Source organism: Macaca fascicularis, chromosome 13 (genome assembly GCF_037993035.2).
Source record: "Macaca fascicularis isolate 582-1 chromosome 13, T2T-MFA8v1.1".
NCBI lineage: Eukaryota > Metazoa > Chordata > Mammalia > Primates > Cercopithecidae > Macaca > Macaca fascicularis.
Genome location: NC_088387.1, coordinates 91,448,750 through 91,476,063, shown reverse-complemented (window position 1 = coordinate 91,476,063; position 27,314 = coordinate 91,448,750). Strand labels below are relative to the sequence as shown.

At 47.5% G+C, this 27,314-nt stretch overlaps 1 long non-coding RNA gene across 1 annotated transcript; it reads left to right on the top strand.

Annotated features, from left to right (window-relative positions):
* The first annotated feature begins 5,141 nt into the window (after nt 1–5,141).
* Nucleotides 5,142–21,106, top strand: LOC135966852 (uncharacterized). The gene is made up of 2 exons (XR_010580515.2): nt 5,142–5,288; nt 18,704–21,106. It is a non-coding gene; the product is annotated as an uncharacterized lncRNA (long non-coding RNA).
* Nucleotides 21,107–27,314: the final 6,208 nt, after the last annotated feature.

Here is a 27,314-nt window from a genome sequence, read left to right as displayed (position 1 = left end):
CTTATAGATTATGTAGAAGGGTGTTTTAAAACTTCCAACTATTTGAGGACTTTCCAGATATCTTCTTGGTTTTGATTTCTAGTTTAATTCTGCTGTGGTCAATTAACTTATTTTCTATTATTTAAATTCCTTTGAATGTATAAGTTTTAAAATTGACCCTGAATATGATCTGTTTTGTGACTATTCCATGTGTTCTTGAATGAGTATTTTGCTCTTGTTGTGTGAACTATTCTACAAACATCACTCAGATGAAGTTAATTGACAGTATTGTTTGGGTCTTCTATATCTTTAGAGATTTTCTGACTACTCCTTTTATTGGTTATTTACAGAGGAGCATTGTAGTTTCCACGTACAATGTGGATTTGTCTATCTCTCCTTTCAGTTATATCATTTTTTGCTTCATGTATTTTTAAGCTCTTATTTTAGGTGTACACATATTTAGGATTATTATGTCTTTCAGTGGAATTACCCTATAATCATTGTATACTGGCCACCTCTATGACTAGTAATATTTCTTGTTCTGAAGTCTATTTTGTCTAATATTAACGTGGCCACTCCAGCTTACTTTTAAATAAGGCTTGCATAATATATCTTTCCCCATTATTTTAGTTTTATCCTAACTATATAATAAGAGGTAGAATACAGTTTTGTCTTTAAAAAAAATCCAATCTGACAATTGCACTTTTTAATTTGTGTACACATTAGTCTGCTAGGGCTGCCATAACAAAATGTCATGGACTGGGTGGTGTAACCAACAGAAATGTATTTGCTCACGGTTCTAGAGGCTGGGAGTCCAAGATGAAGGTGAGAGTAGGGCTGGGGGTTCAAGATGAAGGTGAGAGTAGGGCTGGGGGTTCAAGATGAAGGCGAGAGTAGGGCTAGGAGTCCAAGGTGAAGGTGAGAGTAGGGTTGGTTCCTGCTGAAGCCTCTCTTTTTGGCTTGCAGATGGCTGCCTCCTCCCTGTGTCTTCACGTGGTCTTTTCTCTGTGTGTGCATATCTCTGGTATCTCTCTTCTTATAAGAACACTAGTCATAATGGATTGGGCTCTATTCTCATCATCTCATTCAACTTTAACTACCTCTTTAAAGGTTCTATCTCCAAATATAGTCACCTTCTAGGATACTAGTGGTTAGGGCTTCAACGAATAGGTTTTAGGGAGACCCAATTCAGTCTATAACAGTATATTTAGGCAATTCACATTGAATATAATTACTGATATGTTTGGATTAAAAATCTACAATCTTGGTAGATTTTTTCCTATTTCATTTTTCCTTATTTTTCTATTTTTTCAGATTGAATATTACTTATTCTATTTTATATCTATTATTGGGTTATTTTTATTTCATTTTAAATTTATTTTAGTGGTTTCCCTAATACTTATAATATAAATATTCATCACAGTCTAACTTCAAATACTATCATATTGCTTCATTTGTACAGTAAGGGTCTTACAGCAATATATTCCTGATTTCTCTCTCCCATCCTTTGTGCCAGTGTTGTCTTACATTTTCCTTTTATATGTGCTATAAATACCCATGATATTATAAGCATTTTGCCTCAGGCAGACAATTATCTTGTGGAGCAACTGAAAATTTATTTTCATTTATGCCATTTCCAATGCTTGTTATTTCTTTTTGTAGATACTCGTTTCTGTTTACTATCATACACTTTCTTCTAAAGAAATTCCTTTGCTATTTCTTGTAGCACTGGCCTGCTGGCAATGGACTTGGTGTTTTTATTTTCCTGAAAATTTTTTATTGCTCCTTTATATTGGAAAGATATCTTCAGTGGGAGTAGATTCTGAGTTAAAGTCTTTTTTTCCTTTTCTCCTTTCAGCACTTTAAGACGTTGTTCCATTGTCCTCTGGCTTACGTAGTTTCTGAAAAGAAGCCTGCTATACTCTCTCCTTTGTTTCTCTATGTTACGTGTCATTTTTCCCTGTGTACCTTCAAAATTTTCTCTTTGTTCTTGGATTTCAGCTGTTTGAATATAACATGTTTAAGCTTACTCCTCTTCTTCCTCCTGCCTCTCTTTCTCTTATTTTTCTTCTATCCTGTTTGCTGTTCTTAGGTTAAGGAATCTGGTTTGGTGTCTGTTCTTATTTTTAAAAACTCTGAGCAACCATTCCTACAAATACTGCTCCTGCCCTGTTCTCTCTCTCTTCACCTTCTGGGATTTCACTTCCATCCATGTTACACTGTTTCATATTGTCCCATAGGTCTTCAATTTTGTTCCATTTTTCACTTGTTTTTCTCTTTGTGTTTCTGTTTGAATGATTTCTATTGACTTGACTTCTAATCCACTGTTTCTTTTCTTAGCTGTATCAACTCTATGGATGAATCTTTCAATAGCATTCTCCAGCTCCTTGTTTTCCATTTCTAGCATTTCCATTTGTTTTTTATTTCTAGTTTTGCTCTCTTTGCTGGAATTACTGACTTGACTATACATGTTGCCCACCTTTTCACTAAAACTTTCAACATATTAGCTGGAGTGCTTTTATGTTTCTTGTATGATAATTTCAACATCTTTGGCATGTTTGAGTCTAGTTCTGCTGATTGTCTTATCTCTTTATAGGGTGTTTTTTTTTTCTTGCTTCTTTGTGTTCTTTGTAACTTCTTTGTTGAAGGTCAGACATACTGTGCAGAACAGTACAGACTGAGGTAAATAGTACTTTATGGCTGGAAATGGGCATGCCTTGTCGTTTTCTGGGCCTTTGTTATAGAGGTTTGAGCAAACTAGTCAGGAATTGAGCTGTGTTTGGGTTTTACTGTTACTATGGCTACTGTTAGTGCATCACAGGCTTTAAATTTCTCTTGAAGTGCCTTGTGTTTAGGGTGGTAGCTGGTTTGCCAGAGGGTGTTGCTTAATGTCTGTTTCACCATCAGCTTCAGAACTTCCCTTTGTGGCTACACCTTCAAGAAAATTTTTCTTTATACTCTTGATCCTCCTCCAGCAATAAATTGCTGTTTCTTGTTACTTAACCCTTTTAGCCTGAACTTGGAGAACAGGGCAGGGTTCAGGGCAATGTCTGCTATTCTGCTTCAGCTTCAGTCTTAGGCAGAAGCTATGGCCCTGTGTCTTGGGGTGGAGATATTTCAGTGATCCTGTCCCTTCCCTCTCTGTAGCAGACTCCACTGGTCTGCTCATATTTTTTCCCCTCACCCAGGGTAGAGGGTTTTTATTCTTCTCTTCTCCCAGCTGTGATAGATTTTCACTTGTTCCCTAAGGACAACAAAGTTTGCTGTCTTTTCTCCAATAGTTTTTTTCTTTTTTTTTTTTTTTGGGGGGGGGGAGTGGGGGATATAGGGAGAAGGGTCTGTGTGGAACTTTGAGCTTTCCTGCAACACTGTTCTCTTGAGCCTAGAGAGAGGTCTGATCATGTCTTTCACCCTCCTCCTCTCTTGTGAGCATCCAGTGTGGTCCATGGAGAAGAGATTGCAATGGAGTGTGGATTCCTCTTATGTCTACAGCTCCCAAGGGGTCTAGACGATTATACAGCCCCCACATATTAGGAAGTTTGGCTGAATTCTTTCCAATTGGTATGGAGTCCGACATGTAAGCAAGTACCTGTGTTCTGTCTGCCTTTGGAGGTGCCTGTTTTTTCTCACATTCTGGGTTAGTTTGTTACTTGCAATCCCAGTTCTCTGATGAGATCAAGAAAAGTCATTTTGCAGATTGTTCGCTTTTTCTTTTGGTAAAAGGATGAGAACAACGCCCTTTGTAGCTTTCTACACCCTAACCAGGAGCCAGAAATCCACGGCTTTGGAGTTTAAGAGTCTTGGGCTTACTTGTTAGGTAATCTTTAAAAATGTTATTTGTATTTTTACTTTTTGGATTCTTTGAGAGTACAGATTATTCTATGTATAAAGCAGAAGAATAACGTACACTTTTGTTTTCTCTCATGCACTGATTTTCTTTTTGTTGTTTGTTCTTAAACATTTTTAAATTTAAGTTTTGAATAGGAATGCACAATTACATTGGTTCAAAATTCAAAAGAGTATGCAATAAACGTCTCCATCCCATCCCTATTCTTCGGCCACCTGGTTCTAGGAAGCCAGCGTTACTTGTTTCTTATTATCCTCTCAGAAATATCTTGTGCAATTACAAGAAAATACCTCCATATCCTCTCCCCACTTATTTTTACACTAAATAGTAGCATACTTTGCATGCTGTTCTGTTTTCTTGTTTTTTTTTTTTTTTTAATTCACTTAGCAATATGTTTCAAAGACCTTTCCTGATCAACACAAAGAATTTTCTAAATTTAATGACTCTGTAATATGGTATGGGTACATTAGTTTAATCACATACTATTTATTTACCCATTGATGGACATTTAGGTTGTTTACTGCCTTTGACATTGTTCACAAACAGTACTATAAGCTTACTTCCCTTATGTGCAGAGATAATCTGTAGCATAAATTCTTGCTCATGAAATTTCTAGGCCTAAGGGTATGTGCATTTCTATTATGTATATTGCCATATTGCCCTTTCCAGGCACTACACTAATTTACAGTCTCCCCTAAAATGCATAGGAGTGCCTGTTTCCTATACCTTTGCCAAAATAGAACATTCCCAAACTTTTGGATCTTTGCCAATCTGATAGGGCGAAAATAGTATCTCAGTGCAGTTTTAATTTACATTTATCTTACTAAGAGTTAAGCCAGATGACTTTACATTGGCTAAAGACACAGTTTTTATTTCTCTTTCTGTTCTCCAGAGCCCAGAGTGCCTCAGAGATTCCCATGGGGTTTGGGAGAGACGAGCCCAGGAGCAGGCATTATCATTCCCTCTGCCTCTCCCAGATTCAGCCAAGCAGTTCTGTTTTCACTTTTTAAATATGTATTGGAGTTCCTGCATAAAGTTTTATTGTGAGCAGAATGTTTCTGTTATAGTTAAATAGAAAATTATTGATGGAAGGCAATGCATGTTTTAATCACTTTTGATGGCTGATGAGGGAGCAAGACCCCTGTTCCTTGCCTCCTTGCATGTCAGTTTCCTTAGAGGAAATCCAGGGAATAGAATAGGGTGTGTTGAGGATTTCTAGGCTGAGAGAGGAGAAAGATTTCGGTCACGTTCATTATGCCACGTTTCTGAGGAAATTGAAGCCGTGGTCTTGTGTATCTGACACACGAGCTGCCAAGACACACGGGCAGAAGAATGTGGAGAAGGACGTGCTTGTGTGTCCCTGGGAGGGGGCAGCTCCTCGATGACCGGGATGAGGTCCTAAGCTTTGTTCTAAGCAGGACATGATCCCAGAAAAGGCCTGGAACCTTCTCTCCTGGAGCGGGTGAGTTTGGTTTTCGTGCTTTCCCAGTGTTGCACGGCCATAGGGAAAGGAAAAAGGATTCCATGATCAGGCGGACACCTAGGAAGAGATAAGAGAGCAGCTGCAGAGTTCAGAGGGGAGGGGAGAGAGCTCGGGGCAGGAGGCCAGGGCGCCAGCATAAATCCCGGGGAGGGACCTGAACTTGAACTCTCACAGGGAGCTAGAGCCAATCTTATCTCATTCTTGGGGGCAGTGGGAACCCTGCTGAGTTGTGGGTCACAAAATATATACTGTAACTGTGCTCAAAGATTAAATAAATTATCCCAGGTCACAGAGTTGCCTTGCCCAGCCCCTCTGCATCTCCCCTGCCGCCCGCCTGAGCCTGTGGCTTCCCCCACTGCCTGGGCACTGCTGGGACCACCCTCTCTGTTCTGGCTGGGAGGCAGATGCCCCCCCTCCCCAGCTCCTGCCTCCCTGGCCCTGTGTAGCCACATCTCGAACCTCTCCTCTGTTCAGCACACCTTCTTACAGCTGCAGGTTCTTGGACCCCTTCCCAGCCAGAATTGTTGAGGGACAGGGAGTCCCCAGAACCTGCAAAGCCCACAGTGGGCTCAGCTTGCTGAATAACTGCCCCACATCGCATCTCTCAGCCTTTGTGAGCAGCTGCGTCCCCCAGGACCCACCCCTTTAGAGGTAGGAGAGATCGGAGTCCTTGAGGCGTGGGGGTGGCAGGCAGATACTCTAGGTAACCATAGCTAACTGATTCTGATTTCTTTAACCTCATTGGATACATTACCTTGGAAACTCCTCATTTCATGCCTTCAAAGTACAACTAATATTATCCCTGTTTAAGAGAGGAGGAAACTGAGGCCCTAACTTCAAACATGAGGATCCCTCTGAGAGTCAATCAGCGTGGAGAGGACAGGGGACTGGGGCTTCTCGGCTGATGGCCAGCAAGTCCTATCCAGAGACCACTGGGCATAGACCTAAGGCCTCTCCCTGGCCAACTTTAAAGCGAGACCCCTAGGAGGGAGGAACGCAGATCGAAGTTGAGTGGGACAAGCTGGTGGCCACAGACATGCTGCTCTGGCCTGGACCAGCTTAAGAGGCCCCAGCAGGGACACACATCTGTACATGTGCCTCCCCAGGGACATTTGGCAATAAGGGGATTAGAGGCCACCAAGCAGCAAATGTAATTGCTAAAGGACTTCACTAAAAGAAGAGGATTAGCTGGGGATTTGGAGGAAGTTTCCACAAATCACTTTGGCTCCTGGTAGCAAAGATTACTTGGAGATCAGAAGAGGTCCCATTGGGCAAGGCAGAAAGAGACGAGTCATGGGATGCTTCCCTGAGGTTGCCAAGACCCTCCGGGGAGCCCAGGCGGAGCCTCAAGCTGGGGCTGGGGCTGACGGGCCACTCCTGGAGACTGGGCTCTGTGGGAAGGCGCCCTTCCTAGGGGCCCGATCCTGGGGCTAGTCCCCTCGCTCCTTGGCCTCACTTCACTACCTGCCAGGTGAGATGCTGGAACCCACTCGGAGGCTGCAGCATAGTGAGCAAGTGCCCCAGCCGGCAGGCAGCGGAGACTGGCTTTGATTCCTGGCTCCACGCCCCCTAGTGGCTCCTCCCACCCGAGCCCACTTTTCATCCATATACGATGTGGATGTTTCCTGCAGAAGGTCCTAAGGATGAAAATAAGGGGTTTAAGTGCTCCCCACTTGGCTAGCATGGTGACAGCTCAGGTTAGTGTCACCCAAGAAGTGTCACCCAAGGGTCCTGCCCACTCACAGTTTTGAAGTGACAGCCTGAGGAGGAGGGCTGTGGTTCCATGGCCCCATGCTGCCACCTGGAGGTCACAGGGAAGGGAATAAAATGATTGAGATGGTGATGAAAATGAGCAACATGATGATGATGATAGTAGCCATTAGAGGTGAGTTCTTACCTAGGCACTGACCTAACACTTTATATGGTTTATCTCATCTAAGGACGAGATTCCTACTATCTCATTAAAGTGATTCAGCTATTTACATGGCTAGAGACATGACCTGTGTCATTTTATACAACGACCCTGTCAGGTAGAGATTTACTCTCTCTGCTAAATAGATACAGGACAACAAGGTTCAGAAATGGTAACTTACTTCCCAAGGTCACACAGCAAGTCACTGGTAGAGCTAAGATTGAAATTGTATCTGTTTGAAGCCAAAGCTCATACATTTCCTCCACATCCTGTGCCTCCCCCAGAGATCTGGTTCTTCTACAGGCTCTGGGCCAGGGGACGGGTCTGGCAGGGAGAACAGGTGTGGCTGTGGAGGGAACTTCAAGGGAACTCAAGAGCTGTGGTCCAGGAAGTATCCATATTTGTTCTGGCTTCACATTACCCTCCTTTTGCAAGGAGACAGGCGATTGACCAACACCAGCCAGATCCTGAGGGCAAGATCACAGTCTTGCAGACTTTAAAGCTATCCAGGAACTTTCCAAGCAAGCATTCATGTTCACAAAGTCTACAGAAATGTAGATTCGAAGGCAGAACTCAGGAGGAAAAGTGCCATCTCCCGTGATTAAGAAAACATTTCCATTTTTATCTGTATATTTTGTGTCTGCATGTTTTATATATCTCCAATGCATTTAAAATACATTATTTTAGCCGGGTGCAGTGGCTCACGCCTGTAATCCCGGCACTTTGGGAGGCCGAGACGGGCGGATCACAAGGTCAGGAGATGGAGACCATCCTGGCTAACACAGTGAAACCCCATCTCTACTAAAAATACAAAAAATTAGGTGGGCGTGGTGGCGGGCACCTGTAGTCCCAGCTATTCGGGAGGCTAAGGCAGGAGAATGGCGTGAACCCGGGAGGCAGAGCTTGCAGTGAGCCGAAATGGCGCCACTGTACTCCAGCCTGGGTGACAGAGCAAGACTCCGTCTCAAAAACAAAACAAAACAAAAAGCATTATTTTAAAAATCATATCACATTGAAAGGACCCTCAGGGATTATCTGGCTCAAGGATAGCACTCAGCAACGTATTCAGTGAAAGAAAGAAGGGAGAAAAACTTGCCTGGGGAAACGGAGGCACAGAAAGGAGAGAGATGTTCTCAAAGTCACACAGCCACAGAATTGGGCCTGAAATGCAGGTCTGCAGACACCAGCCTGTTCTCTTCCTGCTCGGCTGAATGGCACCCATAATGGCTGCAGGGTCCACCCAGTGGGAGGAGAGGCCAGTGTGCCCGGTGAGGTCATTGTGGAGCAAGCGAGGACTTGAGAACCGGGGCGTAGCCCAGCCAGATTTGTGCTTTTGCCAAATAGCCAAGTCCTCCCCCATTCCTTGTGTTGGCTCTGAGAAGATCTGCCTGCTAGAGAGGGAGGGAGGGGCTGATCCTAGGCCTGGGCGTGTTATTCTCTCTTGAGTCATCTTTGCCGCTGTATCTCCTGAGTACTAGCAAGATCATCTGGTCCTCAATTCTTTCACCTGTCCCCACCCCGGAGGGCTCCCGGTAGGAGATGAGATGTGCTAGAGGTGAGCATCTGTCACTGTCCTCAGCCTCCTCCTGGGTCTCAGGATGGTAATAGCCCCTCATTCAGCTACCATGGACCCACCGTGCACCAAAGACAGCGCAGGGTGCATCGACAACGTTATCTTACTCAATTCTCACAGCAACCTCAAGAGGCAGTATTCCCAACTCCCTGCCTTTTAAATACACTGGATTTTTTCAAAGCGGCTTTAGGTTCACAGCAAGGCTGAGCAGAAAGTACAGAGAGTTCCTGTAGACCCTCTGCCCCCACATATGCACAGCCTCCCTGCAGCCAGCATCCCACACCAGAGCGGCACGTGTGACACAATCAATGAGTCTCTGCACAGCGTGATCGCTCGCAGCCCGGAGGTTTTCCTTCACTCTTGGTGACGTACATTCTGTGGGTTTGGACAAGTAGTAGTATTTTAAAATGCCCACTTGACACAGGACAGCAGCTAGGCCCAGAGGTTAGGGCCACGGTTGAACAGCCAGGAGGTAGGTGGCAGCGATGGAGCCTTTGATGGGTGGAGGAGGGGCTTCATGCTAACAAGCTCTCTCGGCCCCAGCACCCCATGGAAATGTCAACATTGTACCTGGTTTCCCCAGTGAAAATCAAGTAGGGCAAATGGGTCTGCTTTATGGGTGATGAAGTTGCAATGGCTCCAACAGAGGTAAAATTGATTCATATTTATCAGGTTGGGAAACGGGAGAACTAGGCTTCAGGACCTCCTGGCCTCTTGCCTGGCAGCTCCTTTAGGCATATTTTTGGGACAGGACACACAGCTTCCTATTGAGGACTCGCCAGGCAAGCTGGCCCCTGGAGATGACCCTGGGCAAGGTGGAGCTGCTGCTCTCGAGGTGCTTGTAGCCTCGTGGAGTCACAGACGCATCGGAGCTTGTTTTGGCCTGGAGTCAGCCCACGCTCACCGAGTTTTCTGCACTGGTTGGGCAGCATGGCGTGGAAAAGTTTATAGGACTGAACAGGCTGGCACTTGAGACATTTCTGAATTTTCCCCTTTTCTAGATGTGAGTTTATAGCTGGCCATTCCTACAGTGATTCATGAAGGCTGATCAGATATTTTAATATTGATGGGGTGATAGTTATTATTGAGCTGGATCACTGTACCTTACAAAGGCACCATCCAGGTTTCCTGTCAATCTCTCTCACTCTCATCTCTAGACTTCTAGGCCCTCCCGGCAGGTGGTGCTAAAGTAGCCCTCCCCAGCCCAGGGCAGCAGATTCTTAGCCCCTCTTGCGACTGGCCGGCTCTCCTTTGAGCAGGCAAGCCTGGGCCAGGAGCTGTCTTCCTCTCCTAGGGCTGTGTGGACCAATGGAAAGAGCATGGCTTTGGAGTACAACCGACCCGCGCTCTGCCCCTTGTGTCTTCATGGCCTGGGGCAAGACCCTCCATTTCCTCATCTGACCATTCTGGTATTAATCCTTGTTAGGGGGTTTAAGGGCTGGAGATAATGGAGCCTAATTCCTGTCACATGACAGGTACTCAAAAGCTGGTGGCTCCCATTCTGAGCTAAGTGAAGTTACCTCTGGCATGCTCTCACTCTGAAATACCTCCTGTCCCAAAATATGCCTACGGGGGCTGCCAGGCAAGAGGCCAAGGGGTCCTGAAGCCTCGTTCTCCCATTTCCCAGTCTGACAAATATGAATCAGTTTCGCCTCTGTTACAGCCATTGCAACTTTATCACCCATAAAGCAGATCCATGTGCCTTACTTGATTTTCATTTGGAAAACCAGGTACAATGTTGACCTTCCCATGGGGTGCTGGGGCCAAGAGAGCTTGTTAGCATGAAGCCCCTCCTCCACCCATCAAAGGCTCGGCAGCGCCTCACTTTCCACTCCTAGCCCAGTGGAGATTGGTGCTCTTCTCCTGCGGTATACTAGAGTCCTCTGGGGAGTTTATTAAATGCAGAGTCTAAGTCCCCCTAAATCTACTAAATTGGACTCTGCAGGGGTAGGCCCAGGAAAGTATTTTCACCAACTTTCCCAGTGATTCTGGCTTGAGAATCATGACCTCAGGACACCTACAGGGCATCTGCCTCACTGCCTGTCCAAGGCAGAGTCCAAGAACCAATGCTGGGAAGGCTTCTGTGATTTAATAGAGAAGAGGTTGGAAGAGGGAGAACTAAATTTTACTGTCCTTAACCCTTTACAGTGACAGGTACTGCTAGCTTGATGTAGAAACACATACTCTTTACTCTTTTTTTTTTTTTTTTTTTGACAGTCTCACTCTATTGCCCAGGCTGGAGTACAGTGGCATGATATCTGCTCACTGCAACTTCCGCCTTCTGGATTCAAGTGATTCTCCTGCCTTAGCCTCCCAAGTAGCTGGGATTACAGGTGCCCACCACCATGCCCAGCTAACTTTTGTATTTTTAGTAGAGGTGGGGTTTCATCATGTTGGCCAGGCTCGTCTCGAACTCCTGACCTCAGGTGATCTGCCTGCCTTGGCCTTCCCAAGTGCTTGGATTTCAGGCGTGAGCCACCAGGCCCGGCCAGAAACACATACTCTAGAGTCACACTCCCATCAGTGAAACCATCAGCTCAGCTCCGTTGCACATTTTAAAGTATACTAGCTGCATATTTTTCTCAGATTACTTCTCCTAGTTTTTAGTGTTTTCTCAACATTAAAATGGGAATAATATTTATTTCAAAGAATTATCAATGGGATTATAGGAGACTCGTGCTGGAAATGCATAACATGGGGCTTGGCACAAAGTGGGTGTGCCTGTTGTCAATTTATTGCCTCTCAACTGCAAATCCACTCCTCTTTGCCCTACTTTGTAATACTGGAGCTGGACCCTGTTAATATTTCTCTTTCGTCAGCTGTTGCAATGTTACATTGTGTCAGTAGAGGGTGCTAGAGGGAAACTGCAAGGCACAGCAGAGGACCAGCTCCTCCTCTTGGCTCTAGTGTGCCTTTTTTCTCCCACAGTGTGATTGTCCCAGCAGGGGGAAATCTAATGGTGCTTTCTCCAGTGATTTTCTCCAGCATCCAGCAGAGGAGGCTCTTGTACTCCAGCTCCAGTTCACTGGCACCCCGGACCTTCTCCACTGCCCAGTGGTCTGCAGCCACACTGTCTCCCTCAAGGTGGGACTCTTATCCATGCTCTCACCTCTTTCTCTGGGTAATCTTCCCAGCCCTAGAGGTAGCAGCTGCTTCCTGTACTTACTATTCCTGTATTCCTTAAAGTCTTCTTTTGCCCCTTTTAGAAGTTAACACCTTTTACTACTTCATATATATACACACACACACACACACACACACACACACATATATATATATATATATATATATTTTTTTTTTTTTCCCCCGAGTTAGAGTTTTGCTTTTGTTGCCCAGGCTGGAGTGTGGTAGTGTGATCTTGGCTCACTGCAACCTCCGCCTCCTGGGTTCAAGTGATTCTCCTGCCTCAGCCTCCTGAGTAGTTGGGATTACAGGGACCCACCACCACGCCTGGCTAATCTTTGTGTTTTCAGTAGAAACAGGGTTTCACCATATTGGGCAGGCTGGTCTTGAACTCCTGACCTCAGGTGATCCACCCGCCTCAGCCTCCCAAAGTGCTGGGATTACAGCAGGAGTTACTATGCCCGATCTATAATTTTTTATAGTAAATTTTCCTTATTCAAATTGGGTGTGATTTTTGTCTCCTGACTGCTGGACTCTGTCTGCTATACAGTAGGTGTTTTAAAATAATAGTTCACCTTCTCTCCACTTCCAGGAAAGCTTTTTTTTTTTTTTTTTTTTTGAGTCTTGCTCTGTTGCCCAGGCTGGAGAACAGTGGTGCGATCTTGAAACCTCCTGGTTTCAAGCAATTGTCTTGGCTCAGCTTCCCAGGTAACTGGGATTACAAGCTATGTTACCACACCTAGATAATTTTTGTATTTTAGTAGAGACGGGGTTTCACCATGTTGATCAGGCTGGTCTTAAAATCCTGACCTCAAGTGATCTGCCTGCCTCAGCGTCCCAAAGTGCTGGGATTACAGGTGTGAGCCACTGCGCCTGGCCCAGAAAAGCATTTTTACACATGTCATTTAATGACAAGGGAAAATTACCACACACCGCCAGAAACTATGGCAGCTCTGGAGTCTGCAACCCCAACCTGAACAAATAACTTCCTCCTTTGAGGGCTCGCAGGGTGTGGCCGCTGCATACTTCCTGGTCATGGTCTGGGGAAAGCCATGAAGAAGAAGGGTAAGGAAATCAGCACGGCCTCACCCAGCATTTTGGTGGTGGGCATATTGGAAGGCACTGAGGTCTTCTGTGGAAGCCATGCAGTACTGACAGATGACATTTGGAGAAAGACTCATAAACACAGACCAAACACTGGTGATTGAAAGGAGCTGGGCACATTCCTCAGCCCCCGGGCTCAAAACTCCCTGAGCCTAGCACAAACACATCCCATCCTCCCATCCCACCACCATATATCTCTCAAACTCCCTGAGCCCAGTACAAACACCACCTGGAAAGTCTCCGATAAGGGGACAGCCATTCAAGGTTACTGAAAGCACAGGAGCCAAAAGAATTTCTTTGTTCCCCTGCAACTTTCGGGCTATAAAAAGCAAACACTCGCATTGTTCGGGGCCCTCTTGTATACTGTGTAAAGGAGGGACCAGGTTCGAACTTGTAGTAAAGATCCTTGCCGCTTGGCTTTGACTCCGGACTCTGGTGGTCTTCTTTGGGGAACAAACAGTCTGGGCATAACATCTGGGGGCTCGTCCGGGATTCCCCAAGCCCACCAGACCCCTGGTCAACGGATCTGCTAAGATAGATCTACTGATAGGTGAGCTGGCTCGTCTCCGTTTGTCTGTCTGTGTCTGTGTGTCTGTTCTGAATCTGAATCTGTGACTCTCGAGTTCTGAAACTGAGGCTGGCACAGTCCTCGCGGACGCGCTATAGGACGGCCAGTGGAGACCGGTGGGAGACGTCCCCTGGCTCTCTTCTGATTTAAATTGCGATCTGAGTTGCCGGAGCGCGTTTGCGATCCGGGCAACAGCTGACTCTGACCCCGGTTCCCGGGTGTGCGCTTGCGGTCTGAATTGCCCCGGTCCCCGGGTGCGCGCTTGCGGTCTGAATTGCCCCGGTCCCCGGGTGCACGCTTGCGGTCTGAATTGCCCCGGTCTCCCGGCTTCCGGTGCCGCGCTCCCGGCCCCGGTCCCCGGGCTCCCGGCTTCCAGCGCCGCGCTCCCGGCCCTGGTCCCTGGCTTCCGGCGCCGCGCTCCCGGCCCCGGTCCCCGGGCTCCTGGCGCCGCACTTCCGGCCCTGGTCCCCGGCTTCCGGCGCCGCGCTCCCAGCCCCGGTCCCCGGGGCCGGGAGGCGTGCCTGCAACTAGCTATCATTAATAAGTCAGATCAGATTTCCTCTATAGGGATTCTAACCCACATTCCTTTACAGGAAGAGACACAGAAAGTGAGACTGGGGAGAGGGAGAAAGTGAGAAGGGAAATCGGAAAGAGAAAGGGGAGGAAACGGCAGACGTGGAGAGTCAGAGAGAGAGACAGAAAGAAAAAGAGACTGAGTGTGAAGGAGAAAGGACACGGGATGACAGAGAGAAAGAGAGCGCGCGCGAATGAGATAGCGGGAGAGAGCAGGCGGAGGGAAGGCGGCCGGCACTCACGGGCCCGCTGATAGGGAAAATAACTTTGAAGGGCCGGCAGGGCGGACGCGAGGGCGCACTTCGCGGACTAGCCCCCCCCAGCCGCCTGACTCCACGGTGGCTTTACCCCTTCGGGAAATAGGACCCCCAGATGACACAGGAATCCCCAGGCTCCAGTACTGGCCATTCTCCACCAGTGATCTGTATAACTGGAAGACTCAGAGTGCTCGGTTTTCGGACAACCCCAAAGATTTACTGGCTTTACTGGATAGTGTCATGTTCACCCACCAGCCCACTTGGGATGATTGTCAGCAGCTCCTCCGAATCTTGTTTACCACGGAGGAGCGAGAGAAAATACAGGTAGAAGCCAGAAAGCTGGTCCCGGGGGACGACGGTCAACCGACTGCCAACCCCGACCTCATAAACGCGACCTTTCCTCTGACCAGGCCGGTGTGGGACTACAACACGGCAGAAGGTAGGGGACGGCTACGCCTTTATCGCCAGACTCTAATGGCAGGTCTCCGGGCAGCTGCTCGCAAGCCCACTAATTTGGCTAAAGTATATTCTATTCTGCAAGAAAAGACAGAGAGCCCAGCCACCTACTTAGAAAGATTAATGGAAGCTTTTAGACAGTACACCCCCATAGATCCAGAGGCTTCAGGAAGTCAGGCAGCTGTTGTAATGTCTTTCGTAAATCAGGCAGCCCCAGATATTAAAAGAAAACTCCAAAAATTAGAAGACTTAGAAGGAAAGCGGATCCAAGACCTCCTTCAGATAGCCCAGCGGGTTTACAATAACAGAGATACTCCAGAGGAAAGGCAATTTAAGGCCACTGAAAAAAATGACCAAGGTCCTGGCAGCAGTGGTACAGAAAGAGCATCTACAGCCAGAGTACACCCAACCCAGGCGGCCCCCCAGGCATGATAATCTGAGAAAAGACCAATGTGCCTACTGCAAGGAGGCTGGCCACTGGGTAAGAGACTGCCCCAAAAAGAAACAACGAGGACAGGGACCCCCTAGGTCTACACCCATACTAGTCACTCAAGATGAAGACTAGGGAAGACGGGGTTCGGATTCCCTCCCCGAACCTAGGGTAACTTTGCAAGTGGAGGGGTCCCCGGTCCAGTTCTTGGTCGATACGGGAGCACAGCACTCAGTCTTAGTTAAAACTAATGGAAAATTATCCTCCAAGTCCTCGTGGGTACAAGGGGCCACAGGAGTTAAGAAATACCCATGGACAACACAAAGAACAGTAAACCTCGGAGCCAAGAATGTAACCCATTCTTTCCTGGTTATCCCTGAGAGCCCCTGTCCCCTATTAGGGAGAGACCTGCTAACTAAAATGGGAGCACAGATCCATTTCCTCCCTGAGGGGCCCGTCGTGACCAACTCCCACAATCAACCCGTGTCCGTCCTAACTATAACCCTAGAAGATGAGTACCGGCTCCACCAGGAGCAAACAGCCCCTGACCAGGACATAGCAACCTGGCTCCAGCAATATCCAGAAGCTTGGGCGGAAACGGGGGGCTTAGGACTAGCAAAACACCGTCCTGCTTTATTTGTTGAACTTAAACCTGGGGCAGACCCCGTGCGGGTACACCAGTACCCAATGCCCCTAGAGGCCAAGAAAGGAATTGCCCCACATATCCGCCGGCTCCTTGACCAAGGGGTCCTCCACTCATGTCACTCACCCTGGAGTACTCCATTGTTGCCGGTATGAAAACCTAATAGTGGAGAATACAGACCTGTACAAGACTTAAGAGAAATCAATAAGAGGGTTGTGGACATACATCCAACTGTGCCTAACCCATATACGCTCCTGAGTACCCTAAACCCTAAACATCAATGGTACACTGTTTTAGATTTAAAAGATGCTTTCTTCAGTTTGCCTTTAGCCCCTCAGAGCCAAAAGCTCTTCGCCTTCGAGTGGAATGACCCTGATAGGGGCATAAGTGGCCAACTGACATGGACCAGACTGCCGCAAGGATTCAAAAACTCTCCTACCCTGTTCGATGAGGCCCTCCATGAAGACCTGGGTGAGTACCGACGCAAACACCCTGAAATAACCTTACTACAGTATGTTGATGACCTCCTGATTGCTGCTGAGACCCAAGAAGCTTGCATCCAAGGGACCAAGGGTCTCTTACAAACTCTGGGAAATCTAGACTACCGAGCCTCAGCAAAAAAACTCAAATCTGTAAGTCAGAGGTAACATACCTAGGGTACCTGCTTAAAGAAGGGCAGCGCTGGTTAACAGACGCCCGGAAACAAACTGTTCTGCAGATCCCCAGGCCGCAATCCACCCGACAAGTGAGGGAATTCCTGGGGTCAGCAGGGTTTTGCAGACTATGAATACTTGGGTTCGCAGAACTGGCTAAACCCTTATATCAGGCAACACAGGGGCAGCAGCCATTTAAGTGGACAGACGAAGCCGAGTCAGCTTTCCAACAGATTAAAACCGCCCTACTCTCCGCGCCTGCACTGGGACTACCTGATGTTACCAAGCCCTTCCACTTATACGTAGATAAAAATAAGGGTATCGCCAAGGCGGTAATAACTCAGAACTTAGGCCCCTGGCGGAGGCCAGTTGCCTACCTGTCAAAGAAGTTAGACCCAGTGGCTGCCGGGTGGCCCCCTTGTCTCCGAATAATTGCAGCTACGGCTCTGATGGTGCAGGATGCTGATAAGCTTGTCATGGGGCAAGAATTGCGGGTCGTTACCCCACATGCCATCGAAGGTGTACTCAAACAGCCACCTAATCGATGGATGAGTAACGCCCGACTCACCCACTACCAAGGACTACTACTAAATCCTCTCAGGATAACTTTCCTGCCCCCAACGACCTTAAACCCTGCCTCGCTGCTGCCCAACCCAGACCTGGACGCCCACTCCACGACTGCACCGAGATACTAGCTCAGGTGCACGGAGTTCGAGAAGACCTGCAGGATCGCCCACTTCCTGACGCCGACCTTGTCTGGTTCACTGATGGGAGCAGCTTCATGCATCAGGGCCAGAGGTACGCTGGAGCGGCAGTGACTTCAGAGACTGAGGTAATCTGGGCGGAACCCCTGCCCCCGGGGACATCGGCCCAGAAGGCCGAATTGATAGCGCTCACCCAAGCTCTTACCTTAGGGGCGGGGAAAAAGCTGACGGTATATACAGACAGCCGATATGCTTTTGCAACGGCGCATATACATGGGGCCATTTACAGGGAGCGGGGGTTACTGACGGCTGAAGGAAAAGAGATAAAAAACAAGCAAGAAATCCTAGCCCTGCTAACAGCCCTATAGAGGCCAGAAAAGTTAGCCATTGTGCATTGCCCAGGGCATCAGAAACTAACTACGCCAACTGCTCAAGGCAACTTTCTGGCGGACCAAACTGCAAGAAAGGTGGCGAAGACTCCCAGCCAACTCCTTGCACTCCAGCTCCCTGACCCGGGCCCCCGGGACTTGCCATATTTCCCTGATTATTCAGAACAAGATCTCCAGTGGATTGACAAGCTTCCCCTGAAACAGATCCAGAATGGGTGGTGGACTGATACTAATGACCAAACCATCCTACCAGAAAAATTAGGACAACAAGTGTTAGAACACATCCACCGAACCACCCACCTGGGTGCTTGGCGGATGATAGACCTGATCAGACGCTCTAAGCTCAAATTCAGACATACAGCCGAGATGGCCAGCAACATCGTGACAAGTTGCAAAGTCTGCCAGCTTAACAACGCCTACCCCCAATCCCAGGCTGCAACGGGAACAAGGCTCAGGGGAACCAGGCCCGGTATCTACTGAGAAGTAGATTTTACTGAGATAAAGCCAGGAAAATACGGGTATCGGTACTTACTTGTCTTTGTAGATACTTTTTCAGGGTGGACTGAAGCATTCCCCACCAAGAAAGAAACTGCTCAGGTTGTAGCAAAGAAAATCCTGGAAGATATCCTCCCCAGGTATGGCTTCCCCATCCAGATAGGGTCAGATAATGGGCCGGCCTTCGTCGCTAAGGTAAGTCAGGATTTGGCTTCCATCCTTGGGGCAAATTGGAAACTACATTGCACTTACAGGCCCCAGAGTTCAGGACAGGTAGAGAGAATGAATCGGACCTTAAAAGAGACCTTAACTAAATTAACTATAGAGACTGGCACTAATTGGGTGGTCCTTCTCCCCTACGCTCTGTTCCGGGCCCGTAATACCCCTTACAGACTGGGCCTTACTCCTTATGAAATTATGTATGGCAGACCCCCACCCTTAGTTCCCGGCCTAAAAGATGATCTGCTCAAGTCCGAAACAGAAAATGTCTCTGAACTCTTATTTTCCCTACAAGCCTTGCAGAAAATTCATCAAGAAATCTGGCCCAAGCTAAAGGAACTATATAAGACCGGTCCCCCGCCGACACCCCATCCATACCAGCCGGGAGACTGGGTCCTGGTCAAGCGACACCGACAAGAGACCCTAGAACCCAGGTGGAAAGGACCACTCCAGGTACTCCTAACCACACCCACCGCCCTGAAGGTAGAAGGCATCGCATCGTGGATCCACTACACCCACGTCAAGCCAGCGGACCCAACCTCCGATCTTCTGGGACCAATCACGGCGGCGGCTAAAGCACCGGACACGTGGACTGTGGACAGAGCTAGGAACAACCCCTTAAAACTCACCCTGCGCCGGCAGCATAGCTCACTGCAAACATGCAGTTAGGTAGTCTAACCCTAACGTTAGTCGCCCTAGTGGCCGCTGGAGAAATCACAAAACCAGCTCATAATCCCTTTGTCTGGAGATTCTGGCTTTATGAAAACCGAACCCACACTGGGCAACCTCATAAGCCCGGAAAATTATTGGCCAGTGCTGATTGCCCTTCCTCAGGGTGCAACAGCCCAATTCTACTAAATTTTACTGGTTTTCAAATAGCCAAACCTATGACACCAATAATATGCTTTGAGTTTGATCAGACTAAATACAATTGTAAACACTATTGGTGGCACCAAAATGCCGGCTGTCCTTATAACTATTGTAACATCCATAGACCCCGTTATTTGGGAGAGAGAAAACAGTTAGACCCTAAATGGCCCTTCCATCGTAGACGGGATAGAGACTTTTCATATACATGGATAGTTAGAGACCCCTGGAACTCCCGCTGGACCACGCCTCAACATGGGACTGTATACTACTCCCCCTCCTCCACATGGCCTAGCAGTCACCTCTATCTGTGGCGAGGCCTAGTGCAAGTACTGCCCCTGGTCCACGGGAATATCCAATGACAGGAAAACAGACTAACACAAGACTTACGTCCTTTCTCCTGGTTAAAGTTATTACAAGAAGGACTAGAACTTGCTAACCTTACAGGACTTCATAGCCTGTCTGGCTGCTTTCTGTGCGCCACTCTAGGGCGTCCACCGCTAACCGCTGTCCCTCTGCCATGGGGATCCTCTACCTTTGCCCAAGCTAACAACCTCCGAAACCTCTCGTATGCTCCTATCCTGAACGTGCCCCTATACCTAAACCCCAGTCAGGAAAAGTTTCCCTACTGTTTCTCAGGAACCAATTCCAGCCTCTGCAGCATCACTGCAACGCCCCCTAATATCACCTTAAGGGCTCCATCAGGCATATTCTTCTGGTGTAATGGAACCTTATCTAAGAACCTACCTAGTCCTTCTGTTAGTAACCTACTGTGTCTCCCTGTTACATTAGTTCCCCGGTTGACTCTACTAACTGCTGGCGAGTTCCTAGGGTATACCGGTAACTGGACTAGTACTGTTATTCACCCAGACCCTAGACTAAGACCTACACGAGCCATATTTCTCCCCCTCATTGCAGGAATCTCCCTCACCGCATCCTTCATTGCGGCCGGACTGGCGGGGGGAGCCCTAGGTCACACCCTCATAGAAAGTAACAAGTTGTACCAACAATTTGCCGTTGCTATGGAGGAGTCGGCTGAGTCCCTTGCCTCCCTTCAGCGGCAGCTCACGTCCCTAGCTCAGGTAACCTTGCAGAACCGGAGAGCCCTAGACCTACTCACTGCAGAAAAAGGTGGTACATGTATATTTCTAAAAGAAAACTGTTGTTTCTACATAAATGAATCAGGACTTGTAGAGGACCGGGTCCAACAGTTACGCAAGTTAAGCACTGAAGTAAAAACACGGCAGTTTACTTCAGCTGCAGACCAATGGTGGAATTCCTCTATGTTTTCTCTGTTAGCCCCCTTCCTTGGACCCCTGCTAAGTCTACTATTTCTGCTTACCGTAGGACCTTGTGTTGTTAACAGAATTTTACAATTTGTTAGGGAGAAATTTGACACCGTACAACTCATGGTCCTCAGAGCCCAATACCAACCTGTAAACGCTGAAACAGAATCAGACTTATAAGATCCAAGATTGGCTCTAAAGATACCTAAAAAGAAGGGGGGAATGAAAGGAGCTGGGCACATTCCTCAGCCCCTGGGCTCAAAACTCCCTGAGCCTAGCACAAACACATCCCATCCTCCCATCCCACCACCATATATCTCTCAAACTCCCTGAGCCCAGTACAAACACCACCTGGAAAGTCTCCGATAAGGGGACAGCCGTTCAAGGTTACTGAAAGCGCAGGAGCCAAAAGAATTTCTTTGTTCCCCTGCAACTTTCGGGCTATAAAAAGCAAACACTCGCATTGTTCGGGGCCCTCTTGTATACTGTGTAAAGGAGGGACCAGGTTCGAACTTGTAGTAAAGATCCTTGCCGCTTGGCTTTGACTCTGGACTCTGGTGGTCTTCTTTGGGGAACAAACAGTCTGGGCATAACAGTGATAAGAAACAGGGTTCAAGCGGCAGAAAGCCCAGCTCTTCTAGGTTAAGAATAATATGGAACTCAGGAAAGACCCAACAAGCTTAGCCACTGTGTCCCCAGCCATGCTAAATTGTGAGCACTTGTGACTGTGGGGGAGGTGCCAAAGCCTCAACCCACAGCTCCCCTTTCCACCCTTTGTAGTTTGTGGGGTGTACACATAGGCAGTAAAATGTGCTAAGAAGAACCCATCTGCACTGTTCTTTCGGGATATCTGAACCCTACAGACCCCAGCAATAGGGCAAGATTCTGTTGCACAAAGTGGGCAACACCAGGTGAACTGGCCCCTGCCACCAACAGAAAGTCAGCTCCCCCAGGCTTCTCTCTGGCTGGTTTTGTTACTTTCTCCTATCTTGGCAGCTGGAACGGAGGCAGTCCTTGGTTGTAACATCCATGGTTGATGGCCTGGCTGTGTGGTCCTGCCTTGCGGCTGCGTGGAACTAAACGTGTGGACAGGCATGTGCATGATTGTGTGGGTGGAACCCCAGGGTCCCAGTGCTGAACCCCAGGGTCCCAGAGCTGCTCCTACCTGGTAGGGATATCCTGCTTTCCACGCGGGCCTAGGACTCCCAACTGTTAAGTTATAAGCCATGGCAGGGTCTGAGAGAACAAGGGAATTAGAAGGAAGGACTTTAGGGGTCAGGCCAAACCCACAATTGGAGAAACTGACTAAGGTCAGACAGAGAGGCAGTTGCAAGACTAAGGTTACAACCGAGGCCCTGCTCTACTCACACTATGGGTTAATGTTACCAATGTAGCCATAGGGAGGGCCTGACTTCTGGCAAACTCCTGGCTTGCAGTGCTGAGCGGCAGGGCTGAGCAGTGATTAGTGGAGAACACCACTAGGTGTCACTGTCTCACCATTATCTGCGACTGCACAGTGGCCTGATATTTTTTTTTTTTTTTTTTTTTTTAATCTCCTCAAAGCAATGTGAATACTGGCTTAACGGCCAGCCTCAGGTGGGTGAAAAGGTTTTTAATTTTCATTGTCACAAGCATCATAAGAGAAGCAGCAACTCCCAGGCTGAGGAAGGAGAGGACTGTTTTGACTTACTGCCCTGGAGAGCGTGGGTCTCAGCAGAGCTGCTGTTGCTGACTTGGAGGGGCTCTTCTTTTTTCTGGCTGTTAATTGCTGCCCCTTGCTGATGATTGCGGAGTAGAATCTGTTAGGACCTGGATCCCCACGTTTGTGACATGGAAGGAACCTTAGAAATCTGCAAGTCCAGCCCCTTCATTTTTGGAGAAGGAAGCCCAGAAGAGAAGCCCATTTCCCTGAGGCACAGAGCTGGATGGAAGCAGAACCGGGACTTGAACCTTAGACTCCAGAGTCCTCACCCAGTGCTCCGTCCACTCCTTGGGGTGCCTATCTTTACACCACATGTGCTCATTCATTCTCTCCCTTAACATCTACTGAGCACTTACTACAGGCTCAATACATGGGTGGTGAAGTTGCAATGGCTCTAACAGAGACGAAATTGATTTTATGTGTCAGGCTGGGAAATGGGAGAACTGGGCTCTAGGAAAGCCCTTTAGGCATAAACCATGGCAGAGTCTCAGAGAACAAGGGAGTTAGAAGAAAAGAATTTAGGGGCCGGGCAAAACCCCCAATTGGAGAATCTGACTAAGGTCAGAGAGGCAGTTGCAAGATAGATTATAACCCAGGCCCTGCCCTACTCACACTGTGGGTTAATGTTGCCAATTTAGCCATAGGGAGGGCCTGACTTTGTGGTTGAACAGAATTGGAAACTCTTAAAAGAGGCAAGATGACATGGCAGGTCAGTGACCACAGATCATAGGTGGGGCCAGTTTCCTTCCTTTTGGTCCAGAGTACTTGTCAAGCTCATCCAATCTTTATGCAAACAACAGCAAAAGTGAGAATAGGATTCAGACCAAGATGAAGTCAGGTGAAGATGACGGAGCAATTCCACAACTGTGGCAGCTTGGATGGTGCGTGCTCCAGCCGGGCTGCCTGGAGGCTCCACCTTCTGTGGCCCACACTGGATATTGATTGAATGGGCAGGAATCTTTGGACCGTGGAGGATTTGAAGGTGCAACAATTCTGACCATCAGGGGACAGTGTTTTATCACATTCCACTTGGTCAAAGAGCCTATCCTCCAAGGCGGAAGAAAGAAAATGTTTTTTAAGGGAACAGAGAGGTGTTTAAAATAAGAGTGTTTAAGTGTAGAAAAGAGAAAGATACATTAGCCTGGACTTAACCCTGTTCTCTCAAAGGCAGTCATTTTATCGTTTTGCCTGTCTCTTCTCTAACTTGAGTAGGTATATCGCTGACACAACTGCAAAATTTTCTGTGTCGGCCTGGCGCGGTGGCTCACGCCTGTAATCCCAGCACTTTGGGAGGCCGAGGTGGGCGGATCACCTGAGGTTGGGAGTTCGAGACTAGCCTGGCCAACATGGTGAAACCCCTGTCTCCACTAAAAATACAAAACTTAGCCGGGCGTGGTGGCAGGCACCTGTAATCCCAGCTACTTGGGAGGCTGAGGCAGGAGAATCACTTGAACCTGGGAGGTGGAGGTTGCAGTGAGCTAAGATCGCGCCACTACGCCAGCCTGGGCAATGAGAGCAAAACTGTCTCGAAAAACAAAAACAAAACAAAAACAAAACTGTCCATGTGTCTAACCACCTTTCACATGACCCTTCTCCTATGATCCAGAGTTTCTCCGAGATTTAGAAGCCCTCTGAGGGCATTTGGTGGCCTCAGAGAGGATAGTCTAGAGTCTGGTTAGAGATGTCCCATCTGTGCGGCCCCAAGCCCGTCCACCCTCCCCTCCTCTGTCCTCCACCAGGCGGCGAGGTCGTGCCCATTACCCAGTCTGCACCCATCTTCTCAGATACAGCTATCACCTGCTTTGCCGCAGCCAGGTGCCACTGCTGTACTCATTATTGACCTTTCTGCTACGATATTAAGCACTTTGGCTTGGCTGGGGAATTGTTAATCAACAACCTTGTCAGAGTGATGGATTCTTTTAAGATTATTGCTTAATTAGCTTGTTTAGAGGTAAAAATCAACAAGGACATCAGTTCTCTGGGAACTGGGAGGTAGTAGAAAGGGATCTTGGTGACATCCCAGGGAGCAGAGTGTGGTTGGAGTGGGACGGGTAGGAAGCCTCTGAACACAGTAGGCCTTAAGCTTGCATTCATTAGGGATCTCACAGTCACCCTGGTTGCTGCAGTCTAGAGAACTGCCACCATTCAGCCAAGTTGCAAAAGCAGTGGTTCCTGAAATGTCACCCAAGGACCATGTGCGTCAGCTGGGGGCTTTAAAAATCACAGATCCCCAGGGCCAGTCCCAGACCTGGATTAGGATCTCAGAAAAAATTGTAAACAAGCTACTCAAGGCGATTTGTACATACATAAATGTTGAAACTCATAGCCCCAGAAGTCTGAGATGAACAGAGTTAAACAACTCTGATGAGGTTTGGGCAACTCAACATTTCCACTGGGAATGGATTTCACGTGGCTGGGCTCTATCTCCAATACTCCCACCAGCACCTGTGGCCCCAGTCTTCTTCCTTCTGTTTTAATCTTCCTATTTCTGTCGTATCCTCTGTCTCTCCCATCTAATTTGTCTGTATCGCTCCGGGCCATGCCTCATCTATCTGTTCCTTATCTGTCTAAAGTTTCCTCCTCCCTCAGGTCCCCATCTCCATCTTTTCATCTTTCTATCTCTCCTTCCATTTTCCTCTTCTCTCTGTGCCGGCTGTTGTCTCTTGGCACCTGGCAGCTTTTACACCCTTTTCTATATTCTCTCCTATTAGGCAGGGACTGGAAGCCTGAGAAATACCCTTGCCAGGACAGATCCAGGTGCATTTTAAGTCCCACCCGCGAGATGCATGTGGGTGACGTTTGGAAGGCAGAAGAGAGGCAGAAGGCATATGATTCTGCCTCCAGCAGGGTGTGCAGTCGGGTGTGTTTCAGCAGATGTGAGGTTTTGTCCTGCAGGTCACTGGCGTTAGACAGCAGGTCAGGAGCATTACTGGCAGCTCCCTGTAGTGTCTGACTTGGGTAGCAGTAGCAGCTTCTTGGTTCTCTTAAGGCTAGTGGTGAGCCTGGGAGTTAGTGGTGACCTTCCTGGCCTTGGCTCCTTTATCCAATCCAACAGCTTTGTAAGTGCCTCATTCCTTAGACTAGATCCCTTCCTTCTTGACATACCTTGAGTGTTTTTTGTTTGTTTGTTTGTTTGTTTGCTTGTTTTCCTGGCTAGACCTGGCTGATACACTCTTTTCCTTCCTCACCATTTAAACTCTTTCTCTAGTCCATATTCTCTCCCCTTTCTTATTCCCATCCCTTCCTCCTAACTGGTTGTTAAATAGAATTACAAGTTCTAAATGTTGAATTTTAGGTGTTATATTGTCTTAGTTCTTGATTGAAAACATAGGTGAACTGAATGCTTTTTAAAGTTGGAAAATCTCTCCACAAATTTAGTTGCCTATAGTGAGGCCCCTTATGGATTCTATCCTAGGGGGTTGGGAGCAGGGAGAAAGCCCGGGTATGATAAGTCCCCTGTGACTTCCTACTGTAAATCATGCCTTCATCTTCTTTGGGCCTGGAGATGCTGAGAATCAAGGGGGGCAAAAGATCCACTTCTGTCCCAGGGAAAAGCCAAGCTAAAGTCGCACCTCTGCCCCCTAGCCCCCAAACACACATAGCTGCTGTCTGGAACCCAGCTGCCCTGGAGTGAGCGTGTGTGTGCACACGTGCTATCAGATGGCTACCTCACTGGGGTAACCGCCAGCTCCAGGGAAGCCCGCCAGTCCTTTCCTCTGCTCCACCAGGGACCAGCCTAAAGCCTAGTTGCTGCAGAGGCCACAATCACTGAATCAGGGTACTTATGCTTCAATCTTGTATCTGCCACTTCTTTTTTTTTTTTTTTTTTTTTTTACTTTAAGTTCTAGGGTACATGTGCACAATGTGCAGGTTTGTTACATATGTATACATGTGCCATGTTGGTGTGCTGTACCCATGAACTCATCATGTACATTAGGTATTTCTCCTAATGCTATCCCTCCCCACTTCCCCCACCCTATGACAGGCCCCGGTGTGTGATGTTCCCCACCCTGTGTCCAAATGTTCTCATTGTTCAGTTCCCACCTATGAGTGAGAACATGTGGTGTTTGGTTTTCTGTCCTTGTGATAGTTTGCTCAGAATGATGGTTTCCAGCTGCATCCATGTCCCTACAAAGGACATGAACTCATCCTTTTCTATGGCTGCATAGTATTCCATGGTGTATATGTGCCACATTTTCTTAATCCAGTCTATCACTGGTGGACATTTGGGTTGATTCCAAGTCTTTGCTATTGTGAATAGTGCCGCAATAAACATACGTGTGCATGTATCTTTATAGCAGCATGATTTATAATCCTTTGGGTATATGCCCAGTAATGGGATGGCTGGGTCAAATGGTATTTCTAGTTCTAGATCCTTGAGGAATCGCCACACTGTCTTCCACAATGGTTGAACTAGTTTACAGTCCCACCAACAGTGCAAAAGTGTTCCTATTTCTCCACATCCTCTCCAGCACCTGTTGTTTCCTGATTTTTTAGTGATTGCCATACTAACTGGTGTGAGATGGTATCTCATTATGGTTTTGATTTGCATTTCTCTGATGACCAGTGATGATGAGCATTTTTCATGTGTCTGTTGGCTGCATAAATGTCTTCTTTTGAGAAGTGTCTGTTCATATCCTTTGCCCACTTTTTGATGGGGTTGTTTGATTTTTTCTTGTAAATTTGTTTAAGTTCTTTGTAGATTCTGTATGTTAGCCCTTTGTCAGATGAGTATATTGTAAAAATTTTCTCCCATTCTGTAGGTTGCCTGTTCACTCTGATGGTAGTTTCTTTTGCTGTGCAGAAGCTCTTTAGTTTAACTAGATCTCATTTGTCAATTTTGGCTTTTGTTGCCATTGCTTTTGGTGTTTTAGTCATGAAGTCCTTGCCCATGCGTATAGCCTGAATGGTATTGCCTAGGTTTTCTTCTAGGGTTTTTATGGTTTTAGATCTAACATTTAAGTCTTTAATCCATCTTGAATTAATTTTTGTATAAGGTGTAAGGAAGGGATCCAGTTTCAGCTTTCTACATATGGCTAGCCAGTTTTCCC